Here is a 14146-nt window from a genome sequence, read left to right as displayed (position 1 = left end):
TTTTGTCCACTCACCTGTGGCCCACTTTTGTCCACTCACCTGTGGCCCACTTTTGTCCACTCACCTGTGGCCCACTTCTGTCCACTCACCTGTGGCCCACTTTTTTGTCCACTCACCTGTGGCCCACTTTTGTCCACTCATCAAACATCAAACTGGTGGTGTTTGCTTACGGCTACTTGCTAGCGTCATTTATTGAACAGGCGTCAACCTGCAGTCCACATGTATCTCTTATGTGTGACTGCCATCTGCTGGTCACACTTATCATTACACCATGTGCCAAATAACATTGCTTGGAGGTGGGTAAGTACAACCAGAATTAATACGTACATGAGGTGCACCGGGTTATAAGGCACACTGTCCATTTTTGAGAAAATGAAAGGAAGAAAAGCTCTGACTCCTATTACAGATGCATCTCTCCAAGTAGATGTGTGCAAGTGACAGGAAGAAAAGATCTGACTCCTATTACAAATGCATCTCTCCAAGTAGATGTGTGCAAGTGACAGGAAGAAAAGATCTGACTCCTATTACGGATGCATCTCTTCAAGTAGGTGTGTGCAAGTGATGGGAAGAAAAGCTCTAACTCCTATTACATCTGCATCTTTCCAAGTGAGTGTGTGCAAGTGAAAGGAAGAAAAGCTCTGACTCCTATTACAGCTGCATCTCTCCAAGTGAGTGTGTGCAAGTGACCGGAAGACAAGCTCCGACTCCTATTACAGCTGCATTTCTCCAAGTAGATGTGTGCAAAAAAAAATGGAAGACAAGCTCTGACTCCTATTACAGCTGCATCTCTTCAAGTGAGTGAGTGCAAGTGACCAGAAGAAAAGCTCTGACTCTTATTACAGCTGCATCTCTCCAAGTGAGTGTGTGCAAGTGACAGTAAGAAAAGCTCTCACTCATATTACAGCTGCATCTTTCCAAGTGAGTGTGTGCAAGTGACAGGAAGAAAAGTTCTGGCTCCTATTACAGCTGCATTTCGTCAAGTAGGTGTGTGCAAGTGACAGTAAGAAAAGCTCTGACTCCTATTACAGCTGCATCTTTCCAAGTGAGTGTGTGCAAGTGACCGGAAGACAAGCTCCGACTCCTATTACAGCTGCATCTCTCCAAGTGAGTGTGTGCAAGTGACAGTAAGAAAAGCTCTCACTCATATTACAGCTGCATCTTTCCAAGTGAGTGTGTGCAAGTGACAGGAAGAAAAGTTCTGGCTCCTATTACAGCTGCATTTCTTCAAGTAGGTGTGTGCAAGTGACAGGAAGAAAAGCTCTCACTCCTATTACAGCTGCATCTCTCCAAGTGAGTGTGTGCAAGTGACAGTAAGAAAAGCTCTCACTCATATTACAGCTGCATCTTTCCAAGTGAGTGTGTGCAAGTGACAGGAAGAAAAGCTCTGACTCCCATGGCAAGAAGTCGTTAGTGCCACCTGTTGGTCTGCAGCAAAATAAAGAATACAAGTAATATGTAAATAAAGTTTTTCACTAAATGTTTGTCCTAAAAGGTCGTAAGATTCCAACTGTTGTGATTCTTTCCTCACTGCAGCCCCGCCCTTATCTGGTACGTCTCCATGGCAACTGTGAGGTCTCAGCATTCAGCAGCAGCAACTTTATTGTTTGGAAAATGATCAAGTCGTTTATTGTCAAAATTAACATTTTTATTTCCTGCTGAAATCAAATGTTTTATGGATGAAGATTTTAGTTCCCCTAACATTTTCTCCAAGGGACCTCTGGGAGTTTCAAACCTGCTAGTTGTGGATGTTCCCTGAAAGACGCACAGGAGAACATCAGAACTGGGAGAACTTTCCAGGAAATATTTGTCACCTTCTTTCTCCAACTCACTGGAACTATAGAAACTCCACTTGAAATGAGACAAAACACCAAGACTGCAGCCAACATGCTCTGCTTTTAGACTACAGGAACCTGCAACTTTAGACTCCAGGAACCGGCAACTTTAGACTCCAAGAACCTGCAACTTTAGACTCCAGGAACCTGCAACTTTAGACTCCAGGAACCTGCAACTTTACACTCCAGGAACCTGCAACTTTACACTCCAGGAACCTGCAACTTTAGACTCCAGGAACCTGTAACTTTAGACTCCAGGAACCTGCAACTTTAGACTCCAGGAACCTGCAACTTTACACTCCAGGAACCTGCAACTTTACACTCCAGGAACCTGCAACTTTACACTCCAGGAACCTGCAACTTTAGACTCCAGGAACCTGCAACTTTAAACTCCAGGAACCTGCAACTTTAGACTCCAGGAACCTGCAACTTTACACTCCAGGAACCTGCAACTTTACACTCCAGGAACCTGCAACTTTAGACTCCAGGAACCTGTAACTTTAGACTCCAGGAACCTGCAACTTTAGACTGCAGGAACCTGCAACTTTAGACTCCAGGAACCTGCAACTTTAAACTCCAGAAACCTGCAACTTTAGACTCCAGGAACCTGCAACTTTAAACTCCAGAAACCTGCAAACTTAGACTCCAGGAACCTGCAACTTTAGACTCCAGGAACCTGCAACTTTAAACTCCAGTAACCGGCAACTTTAGACTCCAGTAACCGGCAACTTTAGACTCCAGGAACAAGCAACTTTAGACTCCAGGAACCTGCAACTTTAAACTCCAGGAACCTGCAACTTTAGACTCCAGGAACCTGCAACTTTAAACTCCAGGAACCTGCAACTTTAGACTCCAGGAACCTGCAACTTTAAACTACAGTAACCTGCAACTTTAGACTCCAGGGACCTGCAACTTTAAACTCCAGGAACCTGCAACTTTAAACTCCAGAAACCTGCAACTTTAGACTCCAGGAACCTGCAACTTTAAACTCCAGAAACCTGCAAACTTAGACTCCAGGAACCTGCAACTTTAGACTCCAGGAACCTGCAACTTTAGACTCCAGGAACCTGCAACTTTAAACTCCAGTAACCGGCAACTTTAGACTCCAGTAACCGGCAACTTTAGACTCCAGGAACAAGCAACTTTAGACTCCAGGAACCTGCAACTTTAAACTCCAGGAACCTGCAACTTTAGACTCCAGGAACCTGCAACTTTAAACTCCAGGAACCTGCAACTTTAGACTCCAGGAACCTGCAACTTTAAACTACAGTAACCTGCAACTTTAGACTCCAGGGACCTGCAACTTTAAACTCCAGGAACCTGCAACTTTAAACTCCAGGAACCTGCAACTTTAAACTCCAGTAACCTGCAACTTTAAACTCCAGTAACCTGCAACTTTAGACTCCAGGGACCTGCAACTTTAGACTGCAGGAACCTGCAACTTTAGACTACAGGAACCTGCAACTTTAGACTACAGGAACCTGCAATTTTAGACTCCAGGGACCTGCAACTTTAAACTTCAGGAACCTGCAACTTTAGACTCCAAGAACCTGCAACTTTGGACTACAGGAACCTGCAACTTTAAACTCCAGTAACCGGCAACTTTAGACTCCAGTAACCGGCAACTTTAGACTCCAGGAACCTGCAACTTTAGACTCCAGGAACCTGTAACTTTAGACTCCAGGAACCTGCAACTTTAAACTCCAGTAACCGGCAACTTTAGACTCCAGTAACCGGCAACTTTAGACTCCAGGAACAAGCAACTTTAGACTCCAGGAACCTGCAACTTTAAACTCCAGGAACCTGCAACTTTAGACTCCAGGAACCTGCAACTTTAAACTCCAGGAACCTGCAACTTTAGACTCCAGGAACCTGCAACTTTAAACTACAGTAACCTGCAACTTTAGACTCCAGGGACCTGCAACTTTAAACTCCAGGAACCTGCAACTTTAAACTCCAGGAACCTGCAACTTTAAACTCCAGTAACCTGCAACTTTAAACTCCAGTAACCTGCAACTTTAGACTCCAGGGACCTGCAACTTTAGACTGCAGGAACCTGCAACTTTAGACTACAGGAACCTGCAACTTTAGACTACAGGAACCTGCAATTTTAGACTCCAGGGACCTGCAACTTTAAACTTCAGGAACCTGCAACTTTAGACTCCAAGAACCTGCAACTTTGGACTACAGGAACCTGCAACTTTAAACTCCAGTAACCGGCAACTTTAGACTCCAGTAACCGGCAACTTTAGACTCCAGGAACCTGCAACTTTAGACTCCAGTGACCTGCAACTTTAGACTCCAGGAACCTGCAGCTTTAAACTCCAGTAACCGGCAACTTTAGACTCCAGTAACCTGAACGTTAGGCTGCAGAACCTGCAACTTTAGACTCCAGGAACCTGCAACTTTAGACTCCAGGAACCTGCAACTTTAGACTCCAAGAACCTGCAACTTTAGACTCCAGGGACCTGCAACTTTAAACTCCAGGAACCTGAAACTTTAGACTCGAGGCACCTGCAACTTTAGACTCCAGGGACCTGCAACTTTAGACTCCAAGAACCTACAACTTTAAACTCCAGGAACCTGCAACTTTAGACTCCAGGAACATGCAACTTTAAACTCCAGGAACCTGCAACTTTAAACTCCAGGAACCTGCAACTTTAGACTCGAGGAACCTCTAACTTTAGACTGCAGGAACCTGCAACTTTACACTGCAGGAACCTGCAACTTTAGACTCCAGGAACCTGCAACTTTAGACTCCAGGAACATGCAACTTTAAACTCCAGTAACCTGCAACTTTAAACTCCAGTAACCTGCAACTTTAGACTCCAGGGACCTGCAACTTTAGACTGCAGGAACCTGCAACTTTAGACTACAGGAACCTGCAACTTTAGACTACAGGAACCTGCAACTTTAGACTACAGGAACCTGCAACTTTAGACTCCAGGGACCTGCAACTTTAGACTCCAGGGACCTGCAACTTTAAACTCCAGGAACCTGCAACTTTAGACTCCAAGAACCTGCAACTTTGGACTGCAGGAACCTGCAACTTTAGACTCCAAGAACCTGCAACTTTGGACTGCAGGAACCTGCAACTTTAGACTCCAAGAACCTGCAACTTTGAACTGCAGGAACCTGCAACTTTAGACTCCAGGAACAAGCAGCTTTAAACTCCAGGAACAACTTAAGTTGTTCAACAGTCCGGGGGTCTCCGTTGTGGTATTTTAGGCTTCATAATGCGCCACACATTTTCAATGGGAGACAGGTCTGGACTACAGGCAGGCCAGTCTAGTACCCGCACTCTTTTACTATGAAGCCACGTTGATGTAACACGTGGCTTGGCATTGTCTTGCTGAAATAAGCAGGGGCGTCCATGGTAACGTTGCTTGGATGGCAACCTATGTTGCTCCAAAACCTGTATGTACCTTTCAGCATTAATGGTGCCTTCACAGATGTGTAAGTTACCCATGTCTTGGGCACTAATACACCCCCATACCATCACACATGCTGCCTGTTACACTTTGCGCCTATAACAATCCGGATGGTTCTTTTCCTCTTTGGTCCGGAGGACACCACGTCCACAGTTTCCAAAAAACAATTTGAAATGTGGACTCGTCAGACCACAGAACACTTTTCCACTTTGTATCAGTCCATCTTAGATGAGCTCGGGCCCAGCGAAGCCGACGGCGTTTCTGGGTGTTGTTGATAAACGGTTTTCGCCTTGCATAGGAGAGTTTTAACTTGCACTTACAGATGTAGTGACCAACTGTAGTTACTGACAGTGGGTTTCTGAAGTGTTCCTGAGCCCATGTGGTGATATCCTTTACACACTGATGTGGCTTTTTGATGCCTGAGGGATCCAAGGTGTGTAATATCATGGCTTACGTGCAGTGATTTCTCCACATTCTCTGAACCTTTTGATGATATTACGGAGCGTAGATGGTGAAATCCCTAAATTCCTTGTTGAGAAATGTTGTTTTTAAACAATTTGCTCATGCAAAGTGGTGACCCTCGCCCCGTCCTTGTTTGTGAATGACTGAGCATTTCATGGAATCTACTTTTATACCCAATCATGGCACCCACCTGTTCCCAATTAGCCTGTTCACCTGTGGGATGTTCCAAATAAGTCTTTGATGAGCATTCCTCAACTTTATCACTCTTTTTTTTGGCCACTTTTCCCTGGTTTTGGAGGTTTGTTCTCTCACTTCCCTTCCTGCTTTGCTGTCAGCTCAGGCTACAGAATAATTCATGGGCTGTCTCCGGGTGAGATGTTGTTGTTAGTGTGCAGCATGCTGTTGACGCGAGGAGCAACATGGTGTTGACATGAGGAGCAACATGACGTTGACGTGAGGAGCCACTAATCAGGGCTTAGAGGACCAGGCAGGAACCAGACAGGAAATAAAAGAGTGGTGTATTTCTCACAGGTTATTGTTCTTCTTCTGCAACGTCGTTATTTCCTCTGCCATAAAACGGCCGCCCATTAAAAAGAAGAATTGTGTAACTTGAAGGTAAATTATTAGCAAGCAAAACATTTTCCAGTGTTTGATGTTTCTTTGTTTGGGCTCTGGAGATATTTTTAAACAGCCAGATGAGTTTCTGCTGGGGGTGGAGGAAGGTGTGTTGGTGGGGAGGAGGAAGGTGTGTTGGTGGGGTGGAGGAAGGTGTGTTGGTGGGGAGGAGGAAGGTGTGTTGGTGGGGAGGAGGAAGGTGTGTTGGTGGTGAGGAGGAAGGTGTGTTGGTGGGGTGGAGGAAGGTGTGTTGGTGAGGGAGGAGGAAGGTGTGTTGGTGAGGGAGGAGGAAGGTGTGTTGGTAGGGAGGAGGAAGGTGTGCTGGTGAGGGAGGAGGAAGGTGTGTTGGTGGGGTGGAGAAAGGTGTGTTGGTGGGGTGGAGGAAGGTGTGTTGGTGGGGAGGAGGAAGGTGTGTTGGTGGGGAGGAGGAAGGTGTGTTGGTGGGGAGGAGGAAGGTGTGTTGGTGTGGTGGGGAAGGTGTGTTGGTGGGGAGGAGGAAGGTGTGTTGGTGGGGAGGAGGAAGGTGTGTTGGTGGGGAGGAGGAAGGTGTGTTGGTGGGGAGGAGGAAGGTGTGTTGGTGGGGAGGAGGAAGGTGTGTTGGTGGGGAGGAGGAAGGTGTGTTGGTGGTGAGGAGGAAGGTGTGTTGGTGAGGAGGAGGAAGGTGTGTTGGTGAGGGAGGAGGAAGGTGTGTTGGTGGGGAGGAGGAAGGTGTGTTGGTGGGGAGGAGGAAGGTGTGTTGGTTGGGTGGAGGAAGGTGTGTTGGTGGGGAGGAGGAAGGTGTGTTGGTGAGGGAGGAGGAAGGTGTGTTGGTGAGGGAGGATGAAGGTGTGTTGGTGGGGAGGAGGAAGGTGTGTTGGTGGGGAGGAGGAAGGTGTGTTGGTGGTGAGGAGGAAGGTGTGTTGGTGGTGAGGAGGAAGGTGTGTTGGTGGGGTGGAGGAAGGTGTGTTGGTGAGGAGGAAGAAGGTGTGTTGGTGGGGAGGAGGAAGGTGTGTTGGTGAGGAGGAGGAGGAAGGTGTGTTGGTGGGAAGGAGGAAGGTGTGTTGGTGGGGAGTAGGAAGGTGTGTTGGTGAGGAGGAGGAAGGTGTGTTGGTGAGGGAGGAGGAAGGTGTGTTGGTGGGGAGGAGGAAGGTGTGTTGGTGGGGAGGAGGAAGGTGTGTTGGTTGGGAGGAGGGAGGTGTGCTGGTGAGGGAGGAGGGAGGTGTGTTGGTGAGGGAGGAGGAAGGTGTGTTGGTGGGGAGGAGGAAGGTGTGTTGGTGGGGAGGAGGAAGGTGTGTTGGTGGGGAGGAGGAAGGTGTGTTGGTGAGGAGGAGGAAGGTGTGTTGGTGGGGGAGGAGGAAGGTGTGTTGGTGGGGAGGAGGAAGGTGTGTTGGTGGGGAGGAGGAAGGTGTGTTGGTGGGATGGAGGAAGGTGTGTTGGTGAGGAGGAGGAAGGTGTGTTGGTGGGGAGGAGGAAGGTGTGTTGGTGGGGAGGAGGGAGGTGTGCTGGTGAGGGAGGAGGGAGGTGTGTTGGTGAAGGAGGAGGAAGGTGTGTTGGTGGGGAGGAGGAAGGTGTGTTGGTGGGGAGGAGGAAGGTGTGTTGGTGGGGAGGAGGAAGGTGTGTTGGTGAGGCGGAGGAAGTTGTGTTGGTGGGGGAGGAGGAAGGTGTGTTGGTGGGGAGGAGGAAGGTGTGTTGGTGGGGAGGAGGAGGGTGTGTTGGTGGGGAGGAGGAAGGTGTGTTGGTGAGGGAGGAGGAAGGTGTGTTGGTGGGGAGGAGGAAGGTGTGTTGGTGGGGAGGAGGCAGGTGTGTTGGTGGGGAGGAGGAAGGTGTGTTGGTGAGGGAAGAGGAAGGTGTGTTGGTGGGGTGGAGGAAGGTGTGTTGGTGGGGTGGAGGAAGGTGTGTTGGTGAGGAAGAAGAAGGTGTGTTGGTGGGGAGGAGGAAGGTGTTTTGGTGAGGGAGGAGGAAGGTGTGTTGGTGAGGGAGGAGGAAGGTGTATTTGTGGGGTGGAGTAAGGTGTGTTGGTGGGGAGGAGGAAGGTGTGTTGGTGAGGGAAGAGGAAGGTGTGTTGGTGGTGAGGAGGAAGGTGTGTTGGTGGGGAGGAGGAAGGTGTGTTGGTGGGGAGGAGGAAGGTGCTTTGGTGAAGGAGGAGGAAGGTGTGTTGGTGAGGGTGGAGGAAAGTGTGTTGGTGGGGTGGAGGAAGGTGTGTTGGTGGGGTGGAGGAAGGTGTGTTGGTGGGGAGGAGTGAGGTGTGTTGGTGGGGAGGAAGAAGGTGTGTTGGTGGGGTGGAGGAAGGTGTGTTGGTGGGGAGGAGGAAGGTGTGTTGGTGGGGTGGAGGAAGGTGTGTTGGTGAGGGAGGAGGAAGGTGTGTTGGTGGGGAGGAGAAAGGTGTGTTGGTGGTGAGGAGGAAGGTGTGTTGGTGGGGTGGAGGAAGGTTTGTTGGTGAGGTGGAGGAAGGTGTGTTGGTGGAGAAGAGGAAGGTGTGTTGGTGGGGAGGATGAAGGTGTGTTGGTTGGGTGGAGGAAGGTGTGTTGGTGAGGAGGAGGAAGGTGTGTTGGTGAGGAGGAGGAAGGTGTGTTGGTGGGGAGGAGTGAGGTGTGTTGGTGGGGAGGAAGAAGGTGTGTTGGTGGGGAGGAGGAAGGTGTGTTGGTGGGGAGGAGTGAGGTGTGTTGGTGGGGAGGAAGAAGGTGTGTTGGTGGGGTGGAGGAAGGTGTGTTGGTGGGGAGGAGGAAGGTGTGTTTGTGGGGAGGAGTGAGGTGTGTTGGTGGGGAGGAAGAAGGTGTGTTGGTGGGGAGGAGGAAGGTGTGTTGGTGGGGAGGAGTGAGGTGTGTTGGTGGGGAGGAAGAAGGTGTGTTGGTGGGGTGGAGGAAGGTGTGTTGGTGGGGAGGAGGAAGGTGTGTTGGTGGGGTGGAGGAAGGTGTGTTGGTGGGGTGGAGGAAGGTGTGTTGGTGAGGGAGGAGGAAGATGTGTTGGTGGGGAGGAGGAAGGTGTGTTGGTGAGGGAGGAGGAAGGTGTATTTGTGGGGTGGAGGAAGGTGTGTTGTTGGGGAGGAGGAAGGTGTGTTGGTGAGGGAAGAGGAAGGTGTGTTGGTGGTGAGGAGGAAGGTGTGTTGGTGGGGTGGAGGAAGGTGTGTTGGTGGGGTGGAGGAAGGTGTGTTGGTGAGGAGGAGGAAGGTGTGTTGGTGGGGAGGAGGAAGGTGTTTTGGTGAGGGAGGAGGAAGGTGTGTTGGTGGGGAGGAGGAAGGTGCTTTGGTGAAGGAGGAGGAAGGTGTGTTGGTGAGGGTGGAGGAAAGTGTGTTGGTGGGGTGGAGGAAGGTGTGTTGATGGGGTGGAGGAAGGTGTGTTGGTGGGGAGGAGTGAGGTGTGTTGGTGGGGAGGAAGAAGGTGTGTTGGTGGGGTGGAGGAAGGTGTGTTGGTGGGGAGGAAGAAGGTGTGTTGGTGGGGTGGAGGAAGGTGTGTTGGTGGGGAGGAGGAAGGTGTGTTGGTGGGGTGGAGGAAGGTGTGTTGGTGAGGGAGGAGGAAGGGGTGTTGGTGGGGAGGAGGAAGGTGTGTTGGTGGGGTGGAGGAAGGTGTGTTGGTGAGGAGGAGGAAGGTGTGTTGGTGGGGAGGAGTGAGGTGTGTTGGTGGGGAGGAAGAAGGTGTGTTGGTGGGGAGGAGGAAGGTGTGTTGGTGGGGAGGAGTGAGGTGTGTTGGTGGGGAGGAAGAAGGTGTGTTGGTGGGGTGGAGGAAGGTGTGTTGGTGGGGAGGAGGAAGGTGTGTTTGTGGGGAGGAGTGAGGTGTGTTGGTGGGGAGGAAGAAGGTGTGTTGGTGGGGAGGAGGAAGGTGTGTTGGTGGGGAGGAGTGAGGTGTGTTGGTGGGGAGGAAGAAGGTGTGTTGGTGGGGTGGAGGAAGGTGTGTTGGTGGGGAGGAGGAAGGTGTGTTGGTGGGGAGGAGGAAGGTGTGTTGGTGGGGTGGAGGAAGGTGTGTTGGTGAGGGAGGAGGAAGATGTGTTGGTGGGGAGGAGGAAGGTGTGTTGGTGAGGGAGGAGGAAGGTGTATTTGTGGGGTGGAGGAAGGTGTGTTGTTGGGGAGGAGGAAGGTGTGTTGGTGAGGGAAGAGGAAAGTGTGTTGGTGGTGAGGAGGAAGGTGTGTTGGTGGGGTGGAGGAAGGTGTGTTGGTGGGGTGGAGGAAGGTGTGTTGGTGAGGAGGAGGAAGGTGTGTTGGTGGGGAGGAGGAAGGTGTTTTGGTGAGGGAGGAGGAAGGTGTGTTGGTGGGGAGGAGGATGGTGCTTTGGTGAAGGAGGAGGAAGGTGTGTTGGTGAGGGTGGAGGAAAGTGTGTTGGTGGGGTGGAGGAAGGTGTGTTGATGGGGTGGAGGAAGGTGTGTTGGTGGGGAGGAGTGAGGTGTGTTGGTGGGGAGGAAGAAGGTGTGTTGGTGGGGTGGAGGAAGGTGTGTTGGTGGGGAGGAGGAAGGTGTGTTGGTGGGGAGGAGGAAGGTGTGTTGGTGAGGGAGGAGGAAGGTGTGCTGGTGAGGGAGGAGGGAGGTGTGTTGGTGAGGGAGGAGGAAGGTGTGTTGGTGGGGTGGAGGAAGGTGTGTTGGTGAGGGAGGAGGAAGGTGTGTTTGTGGGGTGGAGGAAGGTGTGTTGGTGGGGAGGGGGAGGTGTGTTGGTGAGGGAAGAGGAAGGTGTGTTGGTGTGGTGGAGGAAGGTGTGTTGGTGGGGAGGAGGAAGGTGTGTTGGTGAGGGAGGAGGAAGGTGTGTTTGTGGGGAGGAGGAAGGTGTGTTGGTGGGGAGGAGAAAGGTGTGTTGGTGAGGGAGGAGGAAGGTGTGTTGGTGGGGAGGAGGAAGGTGTGTTGGTGAGGGAGGAGGAAGGTGTGTTGGTGGGGTGGAGGAAGGTGTGTTGGTGGGGAGGAGGAAGGTGTGTTGGTGAGGGAAGAGGAAGGTGTGTTGGTGGTGAGGAGGAAGGTGTGTTGGTGGGGTGGAGGAAGGTGTGTTGGTGAGGAGGAGGAAGGTGTGTTGGTGGGGAGGAGGAAGGTGTTTTGGTGAGGGAGGAGGAAGGTGTGTTGGTGGGGAGGAGGAAGGTGCTTTGGTGAAGGAGGAGGAAGGTGTGTTGGTGAGGGTGGAGGAAAGTGTGTTGGTGGGGTGGAGGAAGGTGTGTTGGTGGGGTGGAGGAAGGTGTGTTGGTGGGGAGGAGTGAGGTGTGTTGGTGGGGCGGAAGAAGGTGTGTTGGTGGGGTGGAGGAAGGTGTGTTGGTGGGGAGGAGGAAGGTGTGTTGGTGGGGTGGAGGAAGGTGTGTTGGTGAGGGAGGAGGAAGGTGTATTTGTGGGGTGGAGGAAGGTGTGTTGGTGGGGAGGAGGAAGGTGTGTTGGTGAGGGAAGAGGAAGGTGTGTTGGTGGTGAGGAGGAAGGTGTGTTGGTGGGGTGAAGGAAGGTGTGTTGGTGGGGTGGAGGAAGGTGTGTTGGTGAGGAGGAGGAAGGTGTGTTGGTGGGGAGGAGGAAGGTGTTTTGGTGAGGGAGGAGGAAGGTGTGTTGGTGGGGAGGAGGAAGGTGCTTTGGTGAAGGAGGAGGAAGGTGTGTTGGTGAGGGTGGAGGAAAGTGTGTTGGTGGGGTGGAGGAAGGTGTGTTGGTGGGGTGGAGGAAGGTGTGTTGGTGGGGAGGAGTGAGGTGTGTTGGTGGGGAGGAAGAAGGTGTGTTGGTGGGGTGGAGGAAGGTGTGTTGGTGGGGAGGAGGAAGGTGTGTTGGTGGGGTGGAGGAAGGTGTGTTGGTGGGGTGGAGGAAGGTGTGTTGGTGAGGGAGGAGGAAGGTGTGTTGGTGGGGAGGAGGAAGGTGTGTTGGTGGGGTGGAGGAAGGTGTGTTGGTGAGGAGGAGGAAGGTGTGTTGGTGGGGAGGAGCGAGGTGTGTTGGTGGGGAGGAAGAAGGTGTGTTGGTGGGGAGGAGGAAGGTGTGTTGGTGGGGAGGAGGAAGGTGTGTTGGTGGGGAGGAGCGAGGTGTGTTGGTGGGGAGGAAGAAGGTGTGTTGGTGGGGAGGAGGAAGGTGTGTTGGTGGGGAGGAGGAAGATGTGTTGGTGAGGAGGAGGAAGGTGTGTTGGTGGGGAGGAGCGAGGTGTGTTGGTGGGGAGGAAGAAGGTGTGTTGGTGGGGAGGAGGAAGGTGTGTTGGTGGGGAGGAGGAAGGTGTGTTGGTGGGGAGGAGCGAGGTGTGTTGGTGGGGAGGAAGAAGGTGTGTTGGTGGGGAGGAGGAAGGTGTGTTGGTGGGGAGGAGGAAGGTGTGTTGGTGAGGAGGAGGAAGGTGTGTTGGTGGGGAGGAGCGAGGTGTGTTGGTGGGGAGGAAGAAGGTGTGTTGGTGGGGAGGAGGAAGGTGTGTTGGTGGGGAGGAGGAAGGTGTGTTGGTGGGGAGGAGGAAGGTGTGTTGGTGGGGTGGAGGAAGGTGTGTTGGTGGGGAGGAGGAAGGTGTGTTGGTGAGGGAGGAGGAAGGTGTGTTGGTGGGGAGGAGGAAGGTGTGTTGGTGGGGAGGAGGGAGGTGTGTTGGTGGGGTGGAGGAAGGTGTGTTGGTGAGGGAGGAGGATGCAAATGAAGGCAGATGACTGTCATGGTGTGATGGCACTAGCTGCAGCTGAAAGGGAGAATGAGTTAGTTGTGTTGGTGGAGAAGAAGACAAAATATGGAGAATATTTTACTCCACTTCCAAATCACTTTAATGGCTGAGAAGGAACATCTCTCTGTACTCGCCTTTATTCCCCTTAACTAATCCTCTTGCTGACTATTTTATGCTCACATTGTGGAATAAACACAACAATCACAGACAATATATCACAATAAACACAACAATCACAATAAACACAACAATCACAGACAACATATCACAATAAACACAACAATCACAGACAATATATCACAATAAACACAACAATCACAGACAACATATCACAATAAACACAACAATCACAGACAACATATCACAATAAACACAACAATCACAGACAACATATCACAATAAACACAACAATCACAGACAACATATCACAATAACCACAACAATCACAGACAACATATCACAATAAACACAACAATCACAGACAACATATCACAATAAACACAACAATCACAGACAACATATCACAATAAACACAACAATCACAGACAACATATCACAATAACCACAACAATCACAGACAACATATCACAATAAACACAACAATCACAGACAACATATCACAATAAACACAACAATCACAGACAACATATCACAATAAACACAACAATCACAGACAACATATCACAATAACCACAACAATCACAGACAACATATCACAATAAACACAACAATCACAGACAACATATCACAATAAACACAACAATCACAGACAACATATCACAATAACCACAACAATCACAGACAACATATCACAATAAACACAACAATCACAGACAACATATCACAATAAACACAACAATCACAGACAACATATCACAATAACCACAACAATCACAGACAACATATCACAATAAACACAACAATCACAGACAACATATCACAATAAACACAACAATCACAGACAACATATCACAATAAACACAACAATCACAATAAACACAACAATCACTTTAGAGTCCAGTAACCTGCAACTTCAGACTCCATAATTGAATGTTTTTGGGGAAGTAATAAGTAATTTTAACCAACAAATATCTTCAGTAATTTTCCAAAGACTGGTGTTGGTTCCTTGAGGCCTTTGAGGAGCACCATCATGAATGGAACTTGGCACCTGAGATGTTGCAGCCCAGTCAGGTCCAATTAGGACTAACATGGAGTGTGTAGACTAACAAGGAGTGTGTAGACCAACATGGAGTGTGTAGACCAACATG

Source organism: Nerophis lumbriciformis, linkage group LG37 (assembly GCF_033978685.3).
Source record: "Nerophis lumbriciformis linkage group LG37, RoL_Nlum_v2.1, whole genome shotgun sequence".
Lineage (NCBI taxonomy): Eukaryota > Metazoa > Chordata > Actinopteri > Syngnathiformes > Syngnathidae > Nerophis > Nerophis lumbriciformis.
Note: the sequence above shows the minus strand (reverse complement) of the source record.